General features: G+C 37.2%; 1 protein-coding gene across 11 annotated transcripts in view; it reads left to right on the forward strand.

Annotated features, from left to right (window-relative positions):
* The window catches only part of CACNA2D1 (calcium voltage-gated channel auxiliary subunit alpha2delta 1), a 500481-nt gene that overhangs the window by 12319 nt on the left and 463309 nt on the right, over nt 1-24853 (forward strand). Inside the window, exon 1 of one of the 11 annotated variants that reach the window (XM_059934050.1) lies at nt 16678-16771. The exons of the other annotated variants lie outside the window; for them this stretch is intronic. The gene's annotated coding sequence lies outside the window, so the exon portion shown is untranslated. Of the gene's footprint in view, nt 1-16677; nt 16772-24853 lie in introns of those variants that run through there. 11 annotated transcript variants of the gene reach the window in all.

Below are 24853 nucleotides of genomic sequence, written 5' to 3' on the forward strand. Positions count from 1 at the left end.
AAAGGATTTGATGTGCTTCGTCTTGACATTTCAGCCAGCACCTGTTGTATGAGAGCTGTGCCACAGGAGATTGAGTCTATTTTTAAAAGTCACAACTTTGCCACTGATAACCTCTCATTGTCAAAGATGGAAGTTTTCAGCTTCAAGACAGAACATTTGCAAGTGAATAAAGCAATCTATCCATGATGTTTATAGAAATGATTTCAGACAACCCTGCAAATTGAGCGAGCACAGAATAGTAAAATTGAGACCAGTTGCATTTTTAGTAATGAACACAGAAGTCAGAAAAAAAATCTGCCAAGAGCATACTGAAAAAGGCCAATTTTCGTTTGACTCATCCAATTGATGATTAGTTACACTCACTGAACCCCACTCCTTCACTTTATAATATAAATGGAGTTTAGCCTTTCACAAACACTGTTCTCTTATTGGTAGAAATAAAACAGTTAAATGAAATTTCTGCTGCACATTTTTAATTGATTCGTGGAGGGAAGAGATGTTTTAGATGAAACTTTACATTAATACCAATGACTAATGAGTACAACTTGATGGTAACCATTGAAGCAGCAAGTTTTCAAGTGCCAGGAACCTGCCTTTTTATGGCAGTCATTTTGACATTTGCCACGGAAAGGAATGTAAAATTCTTATGACGTCTGTCACTTTAAAAATACCAACCCTTCTTTGCCATAACATTACATTAGAATTGACTTAAATTTGCATCTGTGAAAATGTTAGGAGAGACAAACAAATGGGCCATGTGAAGCCTCAGGAGGATGGGCACAATGGGGTGTGTGCAGATTGCTCTAAATTAAACATGTAGAATGCTTGGTTGTCTCTCAAAACACCTGATTTTCCTGTCGATATAAATGTAGAAAATCGAATTAATTTTCATGAGGTGAAATTGTATTGTGCATGTGTAGCTCAGTTCCCAGGGGGTTTGATACATGGTGTTAAGGTCGGCTGGTGAGTAATTGTTTAAAATTTATATTAATACTCGATGGCGATAAATAAACATAGGGGAATGGCAACTCATCACAGTGCAAACCATGCCTGATAATTAGATGAGGTCATTCATCTCCTTAAATTATCAGAGGTGACACAACCTGTCTGTGTGGTGTCTAAACGCCAGCTGAGTCCCTGGGTGTAAATGACCGTGACAGAGGGGCAGTTTGAGGGTTGTAAGCTTTGGATTTGGTCCTACCCCTTCTGTTGTTTTCCATAAGTGAAGTAGATTTGCCCCTGAGAGTCTGCTTTTATAATAGACACAGGGATCTAAAACCTGAGTTCAATAGGCTGCTCAGTATCTGTTTTTCAATTTCATTTTTATGTTTCTGTACCCCCACCTTAATTACAAGCAAACACATTATTTTTATATATATATATATAACTGTATAACTATAACTAAATATATGTGTGTGTATGTATATGTATACACATATACACACACACGTAATGTATGAATATTAGATGTTGGTTCCATGCTGAGTGTCAGTGAAGCTGCGTTTCTGTAGGCGACTATCGAGTACTTCTAAATTCTAAAAAGTGACCATTTATGGTGTGGTTGCAGCCTTTCCAAATTTCGTCATCTGAACCACAGAACACAGATAATGGTTTGAGTGCCGATTTTTTCAGTTCTCTGAAAAACGGTTCATGGCTAGTGCCATTCTAGAGGCATAGAGGAGAATTTAATAATGGATGGTTTTGAACATTAGGGCTTAATTCCCTCTTGGAATTTGCCTGGTTGGTTAATAATGTGGGTTCAAAGCTCAGTTCTACCATTTATTAGCTGGGTAACTTGAACAAGTTAACTCTTTCATTGCTAAAACTTCATCAGGTTGTTGTGAGAGTTAAGAATGTTAATTCATACGAAGCACGGCACATAGAAAGTACTGGATAAATATAATTTGATTAGAAGCAGGAGAATTTGGTGGAGTCAGGTGACTTGAGTTCCGGTTTGCCTCCACCACTAACTAGGTGTGGGACCTACCTAGGTAACATCTTGTGAGGAACAATTCCTGGCTTTAGCACCTTCTATAATTGCTCACCGCCCAACCGTTTCCTAACAACTAGGTCTTAGTTGTCACGTGTCTGTTGAGCATAAAGGAGATGTTTCTTGGTACCCGAGTACTCCACTGCCTTTGAGGATGCCACTGAAAAGGTCCCACCCCCAGCCCTCACATTTTAGTTTTCTCTCTCACAACCTTTCTGAAAGCCAAAGTGCTGAAGTTTGATGTTTTCCTCCCTTTTTAATACTCTGTGCTCTCCCCAGTTGTACTCAAGCATGGTATGGTACCAGACTCCTTTCTTTGTCTGTTTGAAGGGCCCGTTAAGAAATATATAAGGAAGTCAGTGACCTTGCATTCTTGTGTGCAGAGAAATAATGTTAGTGGCCTATTGTCATGTGAGATCTTGATTCTGTGAAATAGGCCCTAGGTGTTCTCATTTGACAGTATATTTCTAGTACTTGTTGCAAACTGTCTGCAAATGGTAACTTTAAAATATCAGCAATAATAGTGATACTTGTGTAACATAGAATGGTGCTTTCTTTTTCTTTTAAGATGAGCAAAAAACACATAATCCTATCTTACCCAAGGAATAAATGAATATTATGAAGTGTTTTTAGAAGAGTACAAATCAATTATATTGTACTGTTTAAAATACTTTTTCAAGGAGAATTAATATTAGGGCTCATTATGCGTCTTAAAGTTTGGAAGAGGTGTGTGTGCAGAATCACACTAAGTATGACCTTTCCTTCTGCCCAGTTAATTAGCTTTCCTCCTAGTAAGGAAATTCCTAAATGAGAGAAGTTAGAGAAACAGCTAAATCCTTAAGATTTATGCAAAAAAGATGTGAATCAGACTAAACGAAAGAGATTGAAGACTGACCGTGACCACTGGTTTAAAGTACAGTGAATGAAACAAATCAGACAGAATCTTCATAAATGCATCTTATATGAAGACGGAGAGAGAAAATGAATTCAGTAATCTAGACTCACTTATTTATTTTAGTTTGGTGTTTTCTACACTGTGTAATGTATTGCCACAAACTCAGTTGTTTCAAACAATGGACATTTCTTTTCTCACAGTTTCCACGGTGATGAGTCCAGCCAGGGCTTCGCAGGTTCCTTTCCTCAAAGTCTCATAAGGTTGCAGTGAGGTGTTGACTGGCCTGTGTTCCTTTCCAGGGCTACTTTTCTGCTCCTCTTTCAAGCTTTGGTGGTTGTGGACACTTATTTGTGGTTGTAGGACTACCTCCCCTTTCCTGTTTATTCTCGGCTCCTAAAGGCCGCTCACTTCCTTCCCACACGGCCCTCTCAAAGGTCTTCCCACAACATGGCAGTTTACTCTTTCAAGGCCAGCAGGAAGATCTCTCTTTTCAGAAAGGGGGCCCAGTCCCTCTTTTAAGGACCTTCAATTAGTTAAGTTAGACCATCTGTGATAATCTTTCTTTTAACTCAGAATCAAGTGATTTGGGATCTTACTTACATCTACAGAATCCCTTCACCTTAGTCATATAACAGGCATGGGAGTGACAACTCTTCCTGACCCCAGGTCCCACCCCACTCCAGTAGAGTAGATGATGCATGGGCGCCATCTTAGAATTCTTCCTCCCTTGGGTTTTATTATTAGACACCCATCATAAAGACACCAAAAACTAGAAAATGGGAATACTCACTCCTTTTGACTTTAGATGTTCACAAACTTTGGAGATCCTTGGAAGCAGTCAGATGACTCCTCCTTTTTGCCGCAGGCAAACTGGTTTGCCACATGGGTGCTGATCCAGCCCGTCGGGAGTCAGGAAAGTCAGTCCCAAAAGTTCATTAACTACTTATTACTAGTGTTGTCATAATTAGTTAGCTGAACGTTCCCCCCTCTACAAAGAAAAGAATTCTCTGTAGTATGGTTTAAGCCAGTTTACACAACTATTGTTAATAAATATGTAGAAAAATTGTAAGATAGCTCTTTTGAAATGTAAAGGATTCAGTTAACTCTAAATTAAGGTATATACTTCGTGAAATCTTGGGTCTCTCCTTAAATTGTGTGCATTTCCCTGCCTGTATAAACTAGTGATTCTGTAAAATCCTGACCGGCATCTATTTTTGCTTATATGTATCTTTATGGACTGGTCATGTTCTCTAGCTAATGCCTCAGTTATAAAGTATTAATGCAGGAATGTTCATATGTAACTGAAAGCATCCGTATGTGATTTCTCCTCTTCACTGACTGGATTTTGGTGAATAGTTATGATATGACTTCTGCTTTTCAAAGCAGATGCTTTGAAAGATGCTTCTTCACAATACCTAAGTACTGGGTACTCAGTAAGTTTACCTAAAAAAAGGCCCCTCTTTTCTTGCATACAGGTGCTCCCTTGCTCTGCACTATGCATACCTAGTCTTTTCATTTTGGAAGTACAGCTGATTGTCTGATTTGTTCAGGATTTATCTTGTTATACCTCTAGCACTAATTAATTTGCTAACACCAGGGGATTCTGGCCAGAGTAATTGTCTATCTAATTCAGTGCTTTTCACACTAACTGTCCTAAAGGAACAGAGTTTATTTTTTGTAAATTTCATATTCATTGCAATTGTATATTTTTGTAGAATACTACAATGAAAATCAGTTAGTAGAAAAATGAAATTAAAAAAGATATGAACCTTTGTTTTTAAATAATTAGATTCAGTAGTCATAACATTACTTCTTCAAACTGTTATAATGTGTCTAAACACCCTCTATTTCTGTGCTTTCCTTGAGCTAGATTTGCAGAGCATGATCTGAGTATCTCTAGTTTAATTGATTTGGCTGTTTAAGGTAACTAAATGACTGTTTTCAGTTTAAAGTGGCATGTAAAAAAAACCTAAAATTGAAGATTTTCACATTAAATGATTTTTTTAAATGATGTGTCCCACTTTAATGCTTACCTTTTATTTTGGCTATTAGATAGCTATGACCTTTTTCATCAAAGTAATCATAATAATTTGGCTTGAAAGGAGCTGCCGATTTCAGATTATTAAATGCTGTAGTTCCTTACTGGAATTTTATGTTCTTCACAAGCAAATTTATTTGACTTTTAATGTATTCTCTTTAGAACATTTAGTATTTGCAATGGGTCCAAGCATTTGCTGTCAGCAAAGCAAATATTTTGGTACTGTAATAAAGTTAAGGGCTGCATACCCTTTTTAGGACCAGTTCAATAAATCAGGACTCATGTGAAGGTAGCTATTATTTATTCCCTTTTGATGGATTATGGGATTACTTGGATGTATTCAAGAAACAGATGGATACAAAATTTTTACTCCACAAAGATTTTATGTCCCAGAATCAAGACGAACACATCATAAAACATTCCTGGGGCAGGTTGAGGTTTTTGTTTTCGTTTTTCTCCCCCACTTTGTTTTTTAAAAAATTATCTGTATAAGGTGTACTTGGTCTATGAGGCTGAGGCTTTGTATAAATCTCCACCTATATCTCAGATCTCAGAGTGTCTGCCAAAGTATAAAAGTATAAACTTTCTCACTGTATTGAAACACATCCAGAGTCAAACGTAGCGATTCTTGCAAAAGGCAATTAAAAGATTTTTTCAAAGAATGGAATGTGCCATTTATCTTTGGTTCAAATGTTCACTTAGTAAGTAGTGTGAATTGCAGAACTTTTTCATTTTGTAGAGTCCACTTTCTCCTTCAGCATCTGTGCACTTTGAAGTCGAAATATATTAAAAAAAACTTGACTTTTTTGGGCGAAGAATATTTTTATTTTCTATTGGTTTGATGAGAGATTTTTCTGACCGTCTGTTGCCAAAGATGTTTTTAAATTGCATGTAGGATTTTACCTAACAAAACTGAGGCATATTAAATTATATCAATAGACTGGTACAACAGGATTATCTGCTCTTTATTTTATGCTTTTTCCATGTAGCACTTCTGAGTAATATCTGTCTATATACACTTATTCCTGAACGATTGTCTCATGGATTTTTATAGAGATTTCCCAGACTGTTGAGATAAACTAGTTTCCTAAAAAATCAGAATTCTATGTTTTAAGAATCTCTTGAAGGGTTCTAACTCTCTTCTTTAGCGGGTCACTTAAAACAAACCAAATTATATTAGATCTTTTTATAAAGATGCTGCATCTTCCAGCTAATAGTATGTCAGGTCAAGAACAATACCAATCTTAACAGTGCTAGACACACTCTTGCTAAACTTCCCAGAACAGCTATCCCTTTTAAGTGACTTTCAGGATAAACTCACAAAAAAATACCTTGTTGACAAATTTTCTTCTGACTTCATGGATTGTACATAGTAAAAATTATAGCTGTTTCTATGTCGTTTGAAGAAAGATTTCTTTAAGAAAGAGACTGTTCAATTTAGCACATTACAAAGGCCATGATTCTAAGAAATCAGCTGAAATCTCACCAGTGGAAATTATCCAACACCTTGGTACCCATTATAGTCAATTATTGCAATAAAATATTATTACATTTTATGTGCATATCATTTAAAATATCTTGGCAAGATGACCCTCATACATGAATATTTTAATGTAATTTAATATATTTGCAATTTGGCCAAAAATAAGGTGAGAATTTAGAACCAGATGTCATTGTCTTACAAATGTCACATCTGAAAATAAAGTAGTATCTTTTTTGTGAACAGCTTTGGTTAGGGGATAGTTAGGCCTGTTTTTTAGAGCTACAAGGAAAAACAGGAAGGGAAAATAAGGTTAAAGACTGTATGAAGTAAAATAGATAACTAATGAGAGCCTACTATTGAGCACAGGGAACCCTACTCAATGATCTGTGGTGACCTAAATGGGAAGGAAATCTAAAAAAGAGTTGATATATGTATACGTATAACTGATTCACTTTGCTGTACAGCAGAAACTAACACAGCATTGTAAAGCAACTATACTCCAATAAAAGTTAATTTAAAAAATAGATCTCAGGGCTTCCCTGGTGGCGCAGTGGTTGAGAATCTGCCTGCCAATGCAGGGGACACGGGTTCGAGCCCTGGTCTGGGAAGATCCCATATGCCGCGGAGCAACTGGGCCCGTGAGCCACAACTACTGAGCCTGCTCGTCTGGAGCCTGTGCTCCGCAACAAGAGAGGCCGCGATAATGAGAGGCCCGCGCACCGCGATGAAGAGTGGCCCCCGCTCGCCACAACTAGAGAAAGCCCTCGCACAGAAACCCAACACAGCCAAAAATAAATAAATAAAAAAATAAATTTATTAAAAACAAACAAACAAACAAACAAACAAAAAAGATCTCAGAGAGAAAAAAAACGACTATATGAAAAAGGCAACCAAAACCTTGCTGCTTCGTGGAATTTTTTTTTTTTTTTTTTTAATCTGTGAGGTTATTCTGTTGACCTTAGGTGGTCCGGAAATGCAAGTCTCTGCATGGTTCTTCCTCTTCCCTGAGCATCCCCGGTTTTTAATTAGATTGCGAATTAAGGCACACCTATGCATACATGATCTGATTAAATCTGAGCCAGCCCTATCTCCAGGTGAGCATCCTAGAATTGACATGGCATCATATTTAGTGGTATTAGAGGCAGTCACCAACTGTGGTGAAATGTGGCTTTGTGTGCATCTCCCTCTCTTTCCCTATCCCTCCACCACTGTATTTATTCCTTTCCTGATGGAACAGGTATACACAAGCTCTTCCTTGGTCTTAGGCTCCATCCATGATTTGAGACCCCTCCCCACTTAAAAAAAAATTCAGAGGACCTCTTATTTCCCAAACCATTGGATAAACAGAATCTTCCTAGAGATGTCATTTTAAAGAGAGTTTATTAGCACTGATAAATCCTGAATATGTAGACCATATAAATGCAAACCATAGTTTTCGAGAGGATTTTTCTGTAGTTCTGTTTAGACTTTGTGATTGCAGCTGCCAAACACTGTGTCAGAAGAAGAACATTTGGGCTTTCTTCTACTGAAAGTGTGCTCGCCAGTGTCTTGCCATAGAGTCCTGGAAAAAGTTGTGAAAGCATGATTTCTTGGGGTTTTCTGTCTAACTTCAGATACTACCCCTTAGAACTCCTGATACTATTCTGAAGTCATCATTGAAGATAGTTAGCAGTGGCACATAATAAAGTGGTGATAAGAAGCAGGACTTAGCCAGTATAGAACTACTCTGGATATATGTGGTATTTTATAATAATAAAGCAAGAGTGCTATTTTATAAAATTATGGATAGTGGGTCACCAGTGTGGTAGATTAAGAGGGGAAGACGGTTGGATAAAAAAGACAAAGATGTTTTGAAGGACATGCACTTGAAGAAGTATAAAGGATAATTGAGTTATATACTTCAAGAACTAAGTGATACAACCAATGTTAAAGTGTGGCCTGATGTGGGATTTTTTTTTTTTTTTTCCTGTTCTGATTTTTCTGTTTTATGTCATTCTGAATTGAAGGTTGAAAATCTGCTCCACATAAAACATAATACAAATTTATCAAAGGCAAGTACTCTGCAAAATTGTTGTTGTTTAAAATATGGAAACAAGAACCTCAAAACACTTAAAGCATTTATTCCGTAAAGTATATCAGACAGAAGATATTCTGGCATTTTCTAAGAGAGAGCACTAGATTTCCTCTTTATATTCATTTAGGTACTTTTCTGAAACCGTTTCTCATGCGTTTATCTTTCAGTGAGCGTGGTTCTGTTTCTGGCCTTCATGATGTGGTGGGTTAAAAGCAGTGTTTTATAAAGAAAACAAAATCACGAGTTGGTTATGGGGTGAAAACTGGAAATTAAGAGGTTTTTGGAATCCTCAATTAATATTACATGCAGTTCAGTTTTAATTCATTTATATTTCTTACCAATCTTGGTTTCTCCTAAATTCACACACAGCATGACAAAGGATAGGCTGCTTAATTTTAATTTTATAGTATTTTTTAGCATTTCATAATAATTTTATAGTATTTGAGAACAATTCAGAATTATAATTTTGACAAGTTAGAAAAATCAAATCAGAGAAACTTCACTGAAAATAACTATTAAAGTCTATTAAAATGCACCTAGGAAAGATAATATTGCCACATGGAATTTATAAAAAAAAAACCCACTAATTTACCCACACAATGTAAGGCTGGGTTTCTCAAGCTGTCACTACTGGCATTTTGGACCAGACATTTCTTTGTGATGGGGGTCTGTCCTGCAGTTTGGTCTTTACCCTGTTAGAGGCCAGTAGCAACTCCTCCCCAAGTCATGATGATAAAAAATATCTCCAGACATTGTTAGATGTCTGCTGGGGTACAAAGTCACTCCTGGTTGAGAACTACTGACCTAAATGGAATCAGCACAATAAATTGGCCCCTGATATGTGTTCCTTTTGCCAGTGATGTGTATTTCCGGTTGTCTCCCACAATGCTTACGTGGTGTTTGCATTTTGCTAACGTTTTGTCGCATCAGTGAGTTTTATTCATTAATCCCTGATAATAAGTGTGCTATTAAAAAGGGTAAGTTAGCTAGTTCAAAATATTTTCTAAATTAAGCTGTTAAATTTAGTGCTTGGTGAAGCAGGAAGTGTAATTATTTGACATTTAGTCAAATGTGCAGGGGTAAAATTCTCCTGTTCCTGGAGATCTCTGAATTTCCTGAAGGAAAATTTTGTAGTGAAACATGTCTTTAACAGAAGCATACTGGTGTCTGCTCTTTCCTGCTGGGTCTGGAGCGGAAATGAGACAATCTCTCCTGTCCTTGTGCAGGCTGGATAAAATGCTTTGTAGATACCAGAAATGCTGGATAGCTGCCAGGGTGGCCTGTGGGCAAACTAATTAACAAGGACACACACTCTTGATAGGGGTATTTGTTTCACCTGGGAAAGCTGCATAGTAAACTAATGAAGATTTTTCTTGGTTGAAAGTGCTCCATTTTTTTCAGGGGAGAACAATTAACAGCGACCCCAAAACAATACCAGCACTATTGCGACAAAGTCACCGTACTACTGAGCTTTGTTTGTAGGTGTATTATATAGTGCTCTGTCTTATATGGAGCTTTGAAATTTTATAGGGCTGGTGTGAACTGATCACACACCAAAAATATCTTGATGAGTATGAAAAAGAATACCACGTGTTTCTGCTCATCTACTTCTTCTGTAAATGGAGAACAGCTACATGCTGTTTGTTCTCTTTTAGGACAGTGCACTTACAAGAATGGCAACACAAAGTGGTGTAGTATAGAGACAGTTATCCCAGGGATCACTGTCTACACTGGTTACAAGGGAATGCTATTACTCGAGGGAAAATGGAAACCCAGAATCTCTGGTCCAAGATACTCTGTTTTTCTGTTGTTCAGTCAAAAGTAATTTCTCTGCTTCTTTTTCTTCTGTCTGTTAAAATAATAATAATAATATGAATAGTTGACCTCTTTAGTTGATTGGGCTTAAATGGGGCTCTTGAAGTACTTCAGATCCATTCTACTCTGATCAATTTAGGGGAGGCTAGAAAGATCCCTTTTTGTGCGATTAGTATCTCCTTTTTATATTGTCCACTTTCATACTTTTCTCATGCATATCATTTTATTAACAAAACATAAATATGTTACACTCTCACACTATACAAAATCTAGTGCATTTCCACAAACTTTCTCCCTTCTTTTAGGTATTCATACCTGAGCAGAATAATCACTGCCTTTCCCTTTCTCAACTACACACAAATAGGGGAAAAGGTATCCTATGCCTTCCAGCATTTTATTTCAGCCCAGCTCTTTTGCTTATCCTTGTGTTGGGTTTGACCAGGATGCTTTTGGTTTCTGCCTGTTACCCAGCGTAGTTGTTAATAATGCCCCTTCACTCTCACAAATGTCCAGGTTCAGACACCAAATTATATGATCACCCTGAGCTCAGGGTATATCACCAGTATGCCGTACCGTGTATTCCAGTTTATGGTGTCACTGTTATGAAATTTAGATGATATATTATTAATGTGTACATGTAACATATAGTGGAAATATTTGAGTATTTATACACTTGTATACATATGTCTGGATTGTAGATATCTTAACTCTAAAAAAACGCAATGATTGAGACATACTTGTTCTAGCTTCTTCATATCCTGGATATGCTCTTTCCTTTAAATGCATTAAGAAATGGAGTATTTATTATATATTACACAGTATTAGTTTAGACTTTTTAAACAGTTGGGAATTACCAAGTTATGCAAACTATTAATATGAAGAACAATCCTAATTTATGCATTACTTGTGAGACTGCTTTTGAGTCCCAGCATAGGACACTATTTTAGGTTGACTTGTGTTCTCCCAAAATTCGTATGTTGAAATTCTAACCACCCTTGCCTCAGAATGTGACCTTATTTGAAAATGGGGTCTTTGCAGATGTAATTAATTTGAATTAGGTCATAGTGGAGTAGGGTGGGCCGTAATCCAATATGACAAATATCCATATAGATAGGGAAAATTTGGGCCACACACACACACACACACACACACACACAGGGACAGCACTATGTGACAATTGGAGTTATGCTTCCGCAAGCCAAGGACCTATCAGAAACTAGGAGAGAGGCATAGGGCAGATCTTCCCTAGTGCCTCCAGAGGAAGCATGACTCTGCTGACACCTTGATCTAGGACTTTGAGTCCTCAGAACTGTGAGACGATATATTTCTGTTCTGTGCCACCCAGTTTGTGGGCTTTGTTAGGGCAGCCCCTGCACGCTAGAATGGACCCCATGTCTGAGCTGCTCTGCTGGGATGGCCAGGACATCACATTCAGTCATTTAAGACCTGGTGGGTCAGATTGTCATAAGATACCATAATTATTAATGTGGTTGCATTCTAAATGAGACATCATTAAAAATAATTCCTTTAGAACATTTAGCTATGAATACTTCATATATTTATATTCCCAATGGTCTTTTTCACGTACTAACCCTGCACACACACTGACCCTGCTATCTTGCTTGTCTTCTGGATATTTTTTTCTCTTGTAAAAAATTTAGATTGAACTAATGAGGCTGATTTTTCCAAAGATAAGGTGCAGTACATTTAAGCTAAAGAAAAATATTCAAAGACTGCTGTTGCATATTCCTACACAGCCTGTGCAGTGGATAAGACTCGTGCATAACCTCCCTGACTAGAATCAAGATTTATGCAACGTAGCTTATCTTTGAGGTCCTAGAGGCAAAAATTGTAGGGAGTTTGACGCACCTCCTGGTCTTCACGTTGAGGGCATTTCTCTTACAAAGAGAGACTTTTATCTGATATTATTATGTCCTGTACTGCTCTCTGGCACAGCACCAGTTGGCCTGCTCCAGGTTTGGAAAAATATGTGATGGATGAATAGGATGATTCTTGCCAGGCAGACTTCCCAAGAAATAAAGAGAACCTTGAGGCTTTTAAAGATTAGTTTAATTAAAAAAAAAAAAAAAAAAAAAGAGGCCAAATTGGAAAGCTTTTATTTCTTCTTATAAAATAAGATAATGTAATAATAGTACCTTCTACTTTGGGACATTTTAAGTTAGAAAAGTATGAATTTGTTACTGTGTACATTTGTAGAATGTTGATGATGTGATTATAAACATAAATGGATGGCTAGAGCCAGAACGTTAAACACACAGTTTCACAGAGGTGTATGCTCCCAGGGTGTACAGTCTCATAGAATCAGAGGTCATGCTCACTGTGAGCTATCAGTGCTGGTACTATGTTCACCTTCTTGAAAAAAACATTTTTACAATAAACATTCTGGACACATGCACCTCCCTAGAATGGATCAAAATCCCTCGTACGCTGAATCAGTACTGTGTGTATCCTCTTTCAGGACTTGATGTTATTTGCACCCTGGCCTCCCTGGATAGATGCTTGATATGTGCTTCTAACACTCATTGCTACTCTTGCTTCCCACAAATTAATACTCAGTATTTCATTGTTGGAGTTATGTTTAGTAGTTCTTTCCACTAGTAATTTTTCCTGGCTTGTTTGATGCTTCCAGTAACCAGCTGTATAATATGTGTGTAGGTGTCAGTTGTGACTTTGGTTTTCGTGCTAGCTGTGGGCCCATGGGTACAGTGCTTTATACCTCAGTTTCTGTTTCCTCATCAGTAAAATGCATTCAAATGCTCTATCTTACTGAGTTCATTGTGTTATCATGACATTCAAATGTGGCAGTATTATGGAATAGTTTGAACAAACTCTAGAGCACAATTTTTTTCTTTTTTTAAATTTATTTATTTTGGCTGTGTTGGGACTTCATTGCAGTGCGTGGGCTTCTCATTCCAGTGGCTTCTCTTGTTGTGCAGCACGGGCTCTAGGCATGCAGGCTTCCGTAGTTGTGGCACTTGGGCTCAATAGTTGTGGCTCGTGGTCTCTAGAGCGCAGGCTCAGTAGTTGTGACGCACGGGCTTAGCTGCTCTGTGGCATGTGGGATCTTCCCGGACCAGGGCTCGAACCCGTGTCCCTTGCATTGGCAGGCGGATTCTTAACCACTGCGCCACCAGGGAAGCCCGAGAGCACAATATTGACATGTGATCTTACACTATTCATTTCCCTCATTTAAGCCAGTGTGGTGGATTTGTATAACATTAAACGCACCATTAAGGTTGGTGGTGGGGCTCCGTTTCAGAACCTTGCTTTTTCTGCGCCCATCTTATGTTTGAAATGCAGTATAGACACCATGTTGTTTAGACACCAGCATTTGTATGCTATAATTTTAAAATTATGACTGTGTTACAGTTATATCTTGGTTTATTATTCTAGTATTTCATTGGTTAAAATTCTGGCATATAGATTAAGTTATAAATGTTATCCATGATAATATATCCTCATTAGTAAAATATTCAGTGTATATGTATCTGTAAATATACATTGTATCTATAGATGCACATGCACATCATGTATCTCATATGTATATGCATCTATATAATATAGGCATATATGTATATATATTTGTGTATATAATATATGTACTAATTAGATTAATAAAATAATTAAGCATTGCCAATCATGAGCTAGGCAGTACGTTAGTCCTTGAAGAGACAAAGGCATTGAACAAGTTCATACCTTAGGTAAGTCATAAGATAGTTATAACATTATTTAATACTTACTAAACATTAACATCTACTATTTTAAAGCTTTATTTTAATTTTACTTTTTCTGGATTATTTTGGGTTAACAAGTGTTTTGATTGTAATGAAGAATTAAAAAAAACCCTCAACTTTTCCATATGCATCCAGTAGAATAAACTCCATTTATTTTTCTAAGGAACAGTGGGGCTGTAGAGCCAAACCCATTGTCAGCCATTGTCCTCAGGGAGTTGTTGGTCATAAGGGTAAGACACGTGTAGCCAGGCAGAGATGGGAAGAGTTCTGAAGAAACAGTCTCAGCCCAGGTCTGAAAATGCAGACACATCACTTCTTTGGCTGAGAAATCAGGGCACAAATAGAAATAAACTTGCTGATGACCCATTTTTCTTTGGGCAAATGTTAGATATTATAGAGGGAAAATTAATAAATCAATACAATGTTCCTTTTGAACAGACATAAAAGTGGTTCCTCAGTCAAAAAGAAAAAAAAGTGATTGAGAAATATCCAGTTAAGACCTGCTCAGAGAAGTTATCCAAGAAATACTAATGTAGTCTATAAATCTGTTTAGTTTGTATAACAAATACAAATAGATATGCGAACTAGTTCAAATAGATACAATAATTATAGTTAAAATAGTTTAGCAAGCTAAATACCTTACTTTCATCAAACTGTTAATACTTATTTCACTAGTTCATAAGCAATTTAGAGCTTTTTTCCTCATCATTTTATATCTGAAACAACTTGGGAGATATTTAAATTAATTCTGAGTTTAACATAATGTTTTCTTAATCTCAAGGGAGGTATATAATGTTTACTCTAAATGGACCGTCTAAATTTCAAGTATTCTTTTTAACATAGGTTTCTGCATAATTTTCTTCATTTATAGCAAGAATCGATGATTTCTGGTCTAAAGAGTAAGGTAAGAAGGAACTTAGTATATATTTCAAAAATAAAATGAGTACTCACCAGATTAACAACTGGTTTCTATCTTCTTTGAGAACCAGACCAGTGGAAATGGTTTAAACAGGGCACAGATAGCTTCAAACACAAATACAAATGTGTAATTGAAGCCGTGAACAGTCTCTGGGAAGACTGATCAAGAGTCCAGGGGTGATGCCTGTGAGATGAGGCCAGACTTTTGATCAAAGTTTACTTTTTAAAATGACTTCTCATGGGTTCAGTGACACCTCGGTGGGTGGCAACTCAGTGACATTGTTTGAGATTTAGGTAAAGTGATAATGATTAACCATGCATCAGGATTTTTCTGGGATCTGCAAATATAGATAATTGTGTGTGTGTGTGTGTGTGTGTGTGTGTGTGTGTGTGTAGTTTTAGTTTGGGCTTGAGGTTAGGAGTTGAGCATCTTGAGGCACTCTCAATTTCTATGAAATAATTTCAACTTTTCTTCAAATGTAGACATCTGTAGTACATGCCTGTTGTGAGAAATGTACCAAAATGCAGAATTTCCTCCAGCAAAGTTTACTACTCAGGAAAAATAATTCCCCAAGGTATTTTCTACCCCTATTATATTATGCTGTATGTGCCAGGAAAATGGGAAGAGGCAAGCCTGTCTAGAAAAAAGGCTTTGAGATTTTGGATTCTTAGATATAAATATTGATAGTATTTGCCTATTTAAAAATATCAACAACATTTTAAATAACATTGCTTCTTGATGGTTGGATCATCAGCTGCTCTTGGAATAATAATTTGTTGTTAGCAGTAACCATCATTGGTAGTATTTATTGAGTGCTAGGGGCCAGGCAGTAAGCTAGTGTTCTACTTAGATTGTCTTATTTAATTCTGACCTCAACCCTATAAAACAGGGATAGACATTATTTTCCTCTTTTATAAGTGAAGAAGAAGCTGAGGTTTTGAGCAGGTGAATAACCTGTTCCAGAATACATAGGTAGTAACAGTGGGACAGGGGATGCAACTCTGATCTGATTCCAAACTTGCTCTCAACCTCAACATTGTGTTACCTTCTCATACAGAACTGCCCTAGACCAAGCATTTAAAATAGCATTTAAAATAAGGATGACCTTATTTGGGTCACTGAATATGTTATTAGAAAGTCTATAGTTTTCCTTTCTCTAGACCAGTGATTTTTTTAATGGAGGACATTTAAACTGCTATTTCTCTGGATACGTTAATGACTCTTTTAACTCTTGCTTCTTAAACATGAGTCCCAAAAAGAATACATAAAATATTAATGGATAAACATTTTTTCCTCAGAATAATACATGTGAAAGAAATCTTCAAAGTAAAATAGGCAAATGAATATCAAAGAAGCTTATTTTAGAGTGTAATCCTAAGAGAGAACAGTCTCGAAAGATTAAAAAAGATTCTCTTTATGATTATGAACTTGAAACAGTTGGAATGAATTCAGTCATGACAACATAACTGAGGATCATTTCTGAAAGTGAGGGATATAGAAAGTTAAAAGACTCGCTTGGTACCGAAGTCACCTGCTTCGTAACGGACTAAAATAGAAGAGAGCAAGTGTTAAGAATTCATTCTGCCTTCCCAGTGCTTTTGTAGTTTTATTTTTAGAGCTCTGCCAACAGCAGTTGGAGCACTGTTTGCTCTTATGCGCCTGCTCCGTCCGACTCGCCCTCTCTCTTGCAGTGTTTGCTTCCCTTGACAGGTGTGAGGGACTTCCTCAGTGTCGCAGCCAGTCACCTGTCATCAGCCACCCTGATGTAGCTTGCTTCTTCACCCACTGAGCTCATAAGAGAGGTAATTTTTCTGACTGTTAACATGCATTACTTTTTTCTTAAGGCTGAGGTAATCAGAATGAAAGGGTGTTGGGTAGATAGTGGTGCAGGAGTGGTAGAACAATACTTAATAAAGAATATCTGTTTCAAATACTTAAATATTTAAAGCCCAGGAAGCAATAGTGGGCAGAAGAGATCTTGGACAATGACTTTCTCAGGAACTGTCAGCAATTCATGTTGTTCATTGGAATTAAGAGAGATACAGTGGTTTTAAGCACAATGCATATTTGAATCACGTCCTACCCTAGAGACGATAGTAATTGGCTTGGCATTGGTATCTAAAAAAAAAAAAAAATCTCTCCAGATGATTTTATTGTGTAGCCAGTGTTGAGAACCACTGACCTAGAGAATGCAACAGCAATTAGTTCTGCTTTTGCCAATATCTACATCATTTTGGGTACCATACTTCACTTTGTATGTCAGTGTCCTGTATTAAGAACTATTAGAAGAAATAACGTATTATAAAAACTGGAGACCTGTGTAAGGTGCTTTCAGAATTATATACAACCAGTTATATTTGGCTTGCATGATTTGTAGGAAATAACATTTTAAAATGCACTAGCATTAATTAAAAAAAAAAAACAAACCCAAGTCTTTCATTGCTTGATAATCTACACATGATAGTCATTTCAGATATTTGTTGAATACCTACTATGTAGAAGACACTGATAGAAAGACTAAAGGATCTGGCATTTTGTTTGTTCTGAGGGAATTTGGGATCTGGGGAACTAATAGATATAACTTAGGAAGTAATTAACATTCCAAAGCTATGTGTGCCTCACAGCAATGTACAATAGTGCTATAGTGAATGCAGAAAGAGTAACAACTCTGAGCTCATATGGTCATGGAGAGTTCATAGAAAGTATGACACTTGTAAAGTTTACCAAGTTGTTGGTTTGCAATCCTCCCCGTCACAGATTTTCTTTTAAAGCCTCAGTTAGAAACTGATAGTGAACATTTGTTGGTACCTTCAGATCACTAATTTAGACCTATCTGATCTTCCCCTGTAGATAATTTCTTCTCATTGAATAACATTATGTTGGGACCATGCTTACTTAGCTGATTACCCCTTGTGTTTACACCTGCTTGGTACTTGAATATGATGTTTATCTAAGACAGAGTAGCTTTTGAGCTGGCCTTACAGAATGAATGGGATTTAGGTGCAAGTACAGTAGGTTGAATTTCCCTGTTTCAGATTAGCACGAGGAACATACTAAACTAAGGTTAAGAGTATACAGTCTGATTGAAAAAGGACTGTTATTGTAATGGGAGCAGAGTTCATACAGTTTTTCCTCTGTGTGCCCTGTCTGCATTTTGATTATTATGTTTACAACTTCTGCCAGGTATTAATTACTTTTATTTAGTAAAATTTGAGGTTCAAAGAGCTTGTAATATCGTACATTAGTAAGTCATCAAGTCAAGATTCATACAAATTCAGTAGCTATTCTGATATCAAAAGCAGTGGACTTTCAACTCTGCCATGTTGCCTTCTATAAAGGAATAATGAGAAGAGACAAAAGGGAGGTACAAGGGAGAGGCTGGATGGTGGAATGCCTTGAGTGGATTTCAGCCTGATGGAAGTGGGCAGCCATTGAAGATTTTTGAAGGGGGAATATATTTTACGTAGTTTAGAAGGCTAATCTGGCAAAGATATGTAGGTTATATTTGTTCAGTAGAAATGCTTATTCATTCAAAAACTATTTATTGAATACATATTGTGTTCTGCACAGTATTTAGTCCCTGGGAGTGGAGTTGCATTAATGAGTGCTTTTAATCTAGAACTCTCTTTGTGTGATACACTGTGCTATACACCTTGAGGATAAAGAGAAATAAGACACAGCATCTGCCCTTTATGTATCTTATTGTTGAACCAGCCTATTGGATAATTGAGTCCATATTGGTGTTTTTGTGTGCCCAGTTGCAACAATGATGGGTTCCAGGGGAAGAAGGCAATACAGGGATCACCAAGGCTTTTGTAGTGGTCCAGGTGGTTTCAACTCAAGGGGTCAAAAAAATGGAAGGATGGAAAGAAGAAATAATATAAAGGAAGAGTGGGCAGAATTTAGTTACATGATAAATATGAGAAAAGTAGGAATAGTCAGGACAGAATCAGAAGTATTGGTCTGGGTGACATTTTAAAATTTCCCATCTATTCACTCAGCAAAGATGTGAAATTGCTTAAACATAACTGTTAATTTACTATAATTACTGAAAAAAAATTTAAAACTGATTAGCTGGTAAGGTTGAGAAGAAAGTGGAAAGTCTAAAAATAACAAAGTAGTGAGACAGAGATTGGTTCAAGATGGCAGAGTAGCAGGACATGTGCACACTCCCTCTTGCGAGAGCACCGGAATCACAACTAACTGCTGAACAATCATCAATAGAAAGACACTGGAACTCGCCAAAAAAGATACCCCACATCCAAAGACAAAGGAGAAGCCGCAAAGAGATGGTAGGAGGGGCGCAATCACAATAAAATCAAATCCCATAACTGCTGGGTGGGTGACTCACACACTGGAGAACACTTATACCACAGAAGCCCACCCACTGGAGTGAAGGTTCTGAGCCCCACGTCAGACTTCCAAACCTGGGGGTCCGGCAACGGGAGGAGGAATTCCTACAGAATCAGACTTTGAAGCCTAATGGGATTTGATTGCAGGACTTCGACAGGACTGGGGGAAACAGAGACTCCACTCTTGGAGGGCACACACAAAGTAGTGTGGGCATCAGGATCCAGAGGGAAGGAGCAGAAGTTCTGGGAAGTACTCCTTGGCATGAGCTCTCCCAGAGTCCACCATTAGCCTCACCAAAGAGCTGGGTAGGCTCCAGTTCTGGGTTGCCTCAGGCCACACAACAGGGAGGGAACCCAGCCCCACCCATCAGCAGACAATGGAATTAAAGTTTTACTGAGCTCTGCCCACCAGAGGAACACCCAGCTCTACCCACCACCAGTCCCTCCCGTCAGGAAGCTTGCACAAGCCTCTTAGATAGCCTCATCCACCAGAGGGCAGAAAGCAGAAGCAAGAGGAACTACAATCCCGTAGCCTATGGGTCGAAAACCACATTCACAGAAACATAGACAAAATGAAAAGGCAGAGGGCTATGTACCAGATGAAGGAAAAGATAAAACCCCAGAAAAACAACTAAATGAAGTGGAGATAGGCAACCTTCCAGAAAAAGAATTCAGAATAATGAAAGTGAAGATGATCCAGGACCTCGGAAAAAGAATGGAGGCAAAGATCGAGAAGATGCAAGAAATGTTTAACAAAGACCTAGAAGAATTAAAGAACAAACAAACAGAGATGAACAATACAATAACTGAAATGAAAAATACACTAGAAGGAATCAGTAGCAGAATAACTGAGGCAGAAGAACGGATGAGTGACCTGGAAGACAGAATGGTGTAATTCACTGCCGTGGAACAGAATAAAGAATAAAGAATGAAAAGAAATGAAGACACCCTGAGAGACCTCTGGGACAACATTAAATGCACCAACATTCTCATTATAGGGGTCGCAGGAGGAGAAGAGAGAGAGAAAGGACTTGAGAAAATATTTGAAGAGATTATAGTTGAAAACTTCCCTAACATGGGAAAGGAAATAGCCACCCAAGTCCAGGAAGCACAGAGAGTCCCAGGCAGGATAAACCCAAGGAGAAACACGCCGAGACACATAGTAATCAAACTGGCAAAAATTAAAGACAAAGAAAAATTATTGAAAGCAGCAAGGGAAAGACGACAAATAACATACAAGGGAACTCCCATAAGGTTAACAGCTGATTTATCACCAGAAACCATACAAGCCAGAAGGGAGTGGCATGACATATTTAAAGTGATGAAAGGGAAGAACCTACAACCAAGATTACTCTACCCGGCAAGGATCTCATTCAGATTCGATGGAGAAATCAAAAGCTTTACAGACAAGCAAAAGCTAAGAGAATTCAGCACCACCAAACCAGCTCTACAACAAATGCTAAAGGAATTTATCTAAGTGGGAAACACAAGAGCAGAAAAGGACCTACAAAAACAAACCCAAAACAATTAAGAAAATGGTAATAGGAACATACATATCGATAATTACCTTAAACGTGAATGGATTAAATGCTCCAAACAAAAGACGCAGTCTCGCTGAATGGATAGAAAAACAAGACCCATGTATATGCTGTCTAAAAGAGACCCACTTCAGACCTAGGGACACATATGACTGAAAGTGAGTGGGTGGAAAAAGATATTCCATGCAAATGGAAATCCAAAGAAAGCTGGAGTAGCAATACTCATGTCAGATAAAATAGACTTTAAAGTAAAGAATGTTACAAGAGACATGGAAGGAGACTACATAATGATCAAGGGATCAATCCAGGAAGAATATAAAACAATTACAAACATATATGCACCCAACATAGGAGCACCTCAATATGTAAGGGAAATGCTAACAGCTATAAAAGAGGAAATCGGCAGTGACGCAATAGTAGTGGTGGAATTTAACACCTCATTTACACCAATGGACAGATCATCCAGACAGAAAATAAATAAGGAACAGAAACTTTAAATGACACAATAAACCAGATAGATTTAATTGATATTTATAGGACATTCCATCCAAAAACAGCAGATTACACTTTCTTCTCAAGTGCACATGGAACATTCTCCAGGATAGATCACATCTTGGGTCACAAATCAAGCCTCGGTAAATTTAAGAAAATTGAAATATCAAGCATCTTTTCTGACCACAACACTATGAAATTAGATATAAATTACAGGGGAAAAAACATAAAAAACACAAACACATGGAGGCTAAACAATACGTTAGTAAATAACCAAGAGATCACTGATGAAATCAAAGAGGAAATCAAAAAATACCTAGAGACAAATGACAATGAAAACACAACGATCCATAACTTGTGGGATGCAGCAAAAGCAGTTCTAAGAGGGAAGTTCATAGCTATACAAGCCGACCTCAAGAAACAAGAAAAATGTCAGATAAACAATCTAACCTTACACCTAAAGGAACTAGAGAAAGAAAAACAAACAAAACCCAAAGTTAGTAGAAGGAAAGAAATCATAAAGATCAGAGCAGAAATAAATGAAATAGAAACAAAGAAAACAATAGCAAAGATCAGTAAAACTAAAAGCTGGTTCTTTGAGAAGATAAACAAAATTGATAAACCTTTAGCCAGACTCATCAAGAAAAAGAGAGAGAGGACTCAAATTAATAAAATTAGATGTGAAAAAGGGGAAGTTACAACAGACACTGCAGAAATACAAAGCATCCTAACAGACTACTACAAGCAACTCTATGCCAATAGAATGGACAACCTGGAAGAAATGGACAAATTCTTAGAAAGGTATAACATTCCAAGACTGAACCAAGAAGAAATAGAAAACATAAACAGACCAATCACAAGTAATGAAATTGAAACTGTGATAAAAATCTTCCAACAAACCAAAGTCCAGGACCAGATGGCTTCACAGGTGAATTCTGTCAAACATTTAGAGAAAAGCTAATACCCATCCTTCTCAAACTCTTCCAAAAAAATTGCTGGGGAAGGAACACTCCCAAACTCATTCTATGAGGCCACCATCACCCCGATACCAAAATCTGACAAAGATACTACAGAAAAAGAAAATTATAGACCAGTATCACTGATGCATATAGATGCAAAAATCCTCAACAAAATACTAGCAAACAGAATCCAAGAACATATTAAAAGGATCATACACCATGATCAAGTGGATTTATCCCAGGGATGCAAGGATTCTTCAATATATGCAAATCTATCAGTGTGATACACTGTATTAACAAATTGAAGAATAATAACCATATGATCATCTCATTAGATGAAGAAAAAGCTTTTGACAAAATTCAACACCCATTCTTGGTAAAAACTCTCCAGAAAGTGGGCATAGAGGGAACCTACCTCACCATAATAAAGGCCATGTATGACAAACCCACAGCAGACATCATTCTCAATGGTGAAAAACTGAAAGCATTTCCCCTAAGATCAGAAACAAGACAAGGATATCCACTCTCACCACTGTAATTCATTATAGTTTTGGAAGTCCTAGCCACGGCAATCAGAGAAGAAAAAGAAATGAAAGGAATACAAATTGGAAAAGAAGAATTAAAACTGTCACTCTTTGTGCATGACATGATACTCTACACAGAGAATCCTAAAGATGCCACCAGAAAACTACTAGAGCTAATCAATGAATTTGGTAAAGTTGCAGGATACAAAATTAATGCACAGAAATCTCTTGCATTCCTATACACTAACAACAAAAGATCAGAAAGAGAAATCAAGAAAACAATCCCATTCACCATTGCAACACAAAGAATAAAATAGCTAGGAATAAAGCTACCTAAGGGGTAAAACCTGTACTCAGAAAAGTATAGGACACTGATGAAAGAAATCAAAGATGACACAAACAGATGGAGAGATATTCCATGTTCTTGGAAGAATCAATATTGTGAAACTGAGTATACTACCCAAAGCAATCTACAGATTCAGTGCCGTCCCTATCAAATTACCAATGGCATTTCTTACAGAACTAGAACAAAAAATTTCACTATTTGTATGGAGACACAAAAGACCATGAATAGCCAAAGCAATCTTGAGGGCAAAAAATGGAGCTGGAGGAATCAGATTCACTGACTACAGACTCTACTACAAAGGTACAGTAATCAAGACAATATGGTACTGGAACAAAAACAGAAATATAGATCAGTGGAACAGGATGGAAAGCCCAGAGATAAACCCACGCACCTATGGTCAACTAATGTATGACAAATGAGGCAAGGATATACAATGGAGAAAAGACAGTCTCTTCAATAAGTGGCGCTGGGAGAAATGGACAGCTACATGTAAAAGAATGAAATTAGAACCCTCCCTAACACCATACACAAAAATAAACTCAAAATGGATTAAAGACCTAAATGTAAGACTGGACACTATAAAACTCGTAGAGGAAAACATAGGAAGAACACTCTTTGACATAAATCACAGCAAGATCTTTTTTGACCCACCTCCCAGAGTAATGGAAATAAAAACAAAAATAAACAAATGGGACCTATTGAAACTTAAAAGCTTTTGCACAGTAAAGGAAACTATAAACAAAACGAAAAGACAACCCACAGAATGGGAGAAAATATTTGCAAATGAATTAACGGACAAAGGATTAATCTCCTAATATAGAAATAGCTCATACAGCTCAATGTTAAAAAAACCATAAAACCTAATTCAAAAATGGGTAGAAGACCTAAGTAGAGATTTCTCCAAAGAAGTCATACAGATGGCCAAGAAGCACATGAAAAGCTGCTCAGCGTCACTAATTATTAGAGAAATGCAAATCAAACCCACAATGAGGTATTACCTCACTCTGGTTAGAATGGGCATCATCACAAAATCTACAAACAGCAAATGCTGGAGAGGGTGTGGAGAAAAAAAGGAACCCTCTTGCACTGTTGGTGGCAATGTAAATTGATACAGCCACTATGGAGAACAATATGGAGGTTCCTTCAAAAACTAAAAATAGAATTACCATATGATCCAGCAATCCCACTACTGGGCATATACCCAGAGAAGACCATAATTCAAAAAGACACATGCACCCGAATGTTCATTGCAGCACTGTTTACAGTAGCCAGGTCATGGAAGCAACCTAAATGCCCATCGACCGATGAATGGATGAAGAAGTTGTGGTATATATACACAATGGAATATTACTCAGCCATAAAAAGGAATGAAATTGGGTCATTTGTAGAGATGTGGGTGGATCTAGAGACTGTCATACAGAGTGAACTAAGACAGAAAATGAAAAACAAATATGGTATATTAACACATATACAATATGTGGAATCCAGAAAAAGAATGTAGAATATTGTATGGAGATTGTATGGATTCCACATATTGTGGAATTCCACAATATGTGGAATCCATACAATCTCCATACAATATGGATGGAATCCGTGTTGTATGGATTGTATGGATGGAATCCATACAATATGGAATCTAGAAAAATGGTACAGATGAACTGGTTTGCATGCCA

The sequence above is a fragment of the Balaenoptera ricei genome, chromosome 9 (assembly GCF_028023285.1).
Source record: "Balaenoptera ricei isolate mBalRic1 chromosome 9, mBalRic1.hap2, whole genome shotgun sequence".
Taxonomy (NCBI): domain Eukaryota; kingdom Metazoa; phylum Chordata; class Mammalia; order Artiodactyla; family Balaenopteridae; genus Balaenoptera; species Balaenoptera ricei.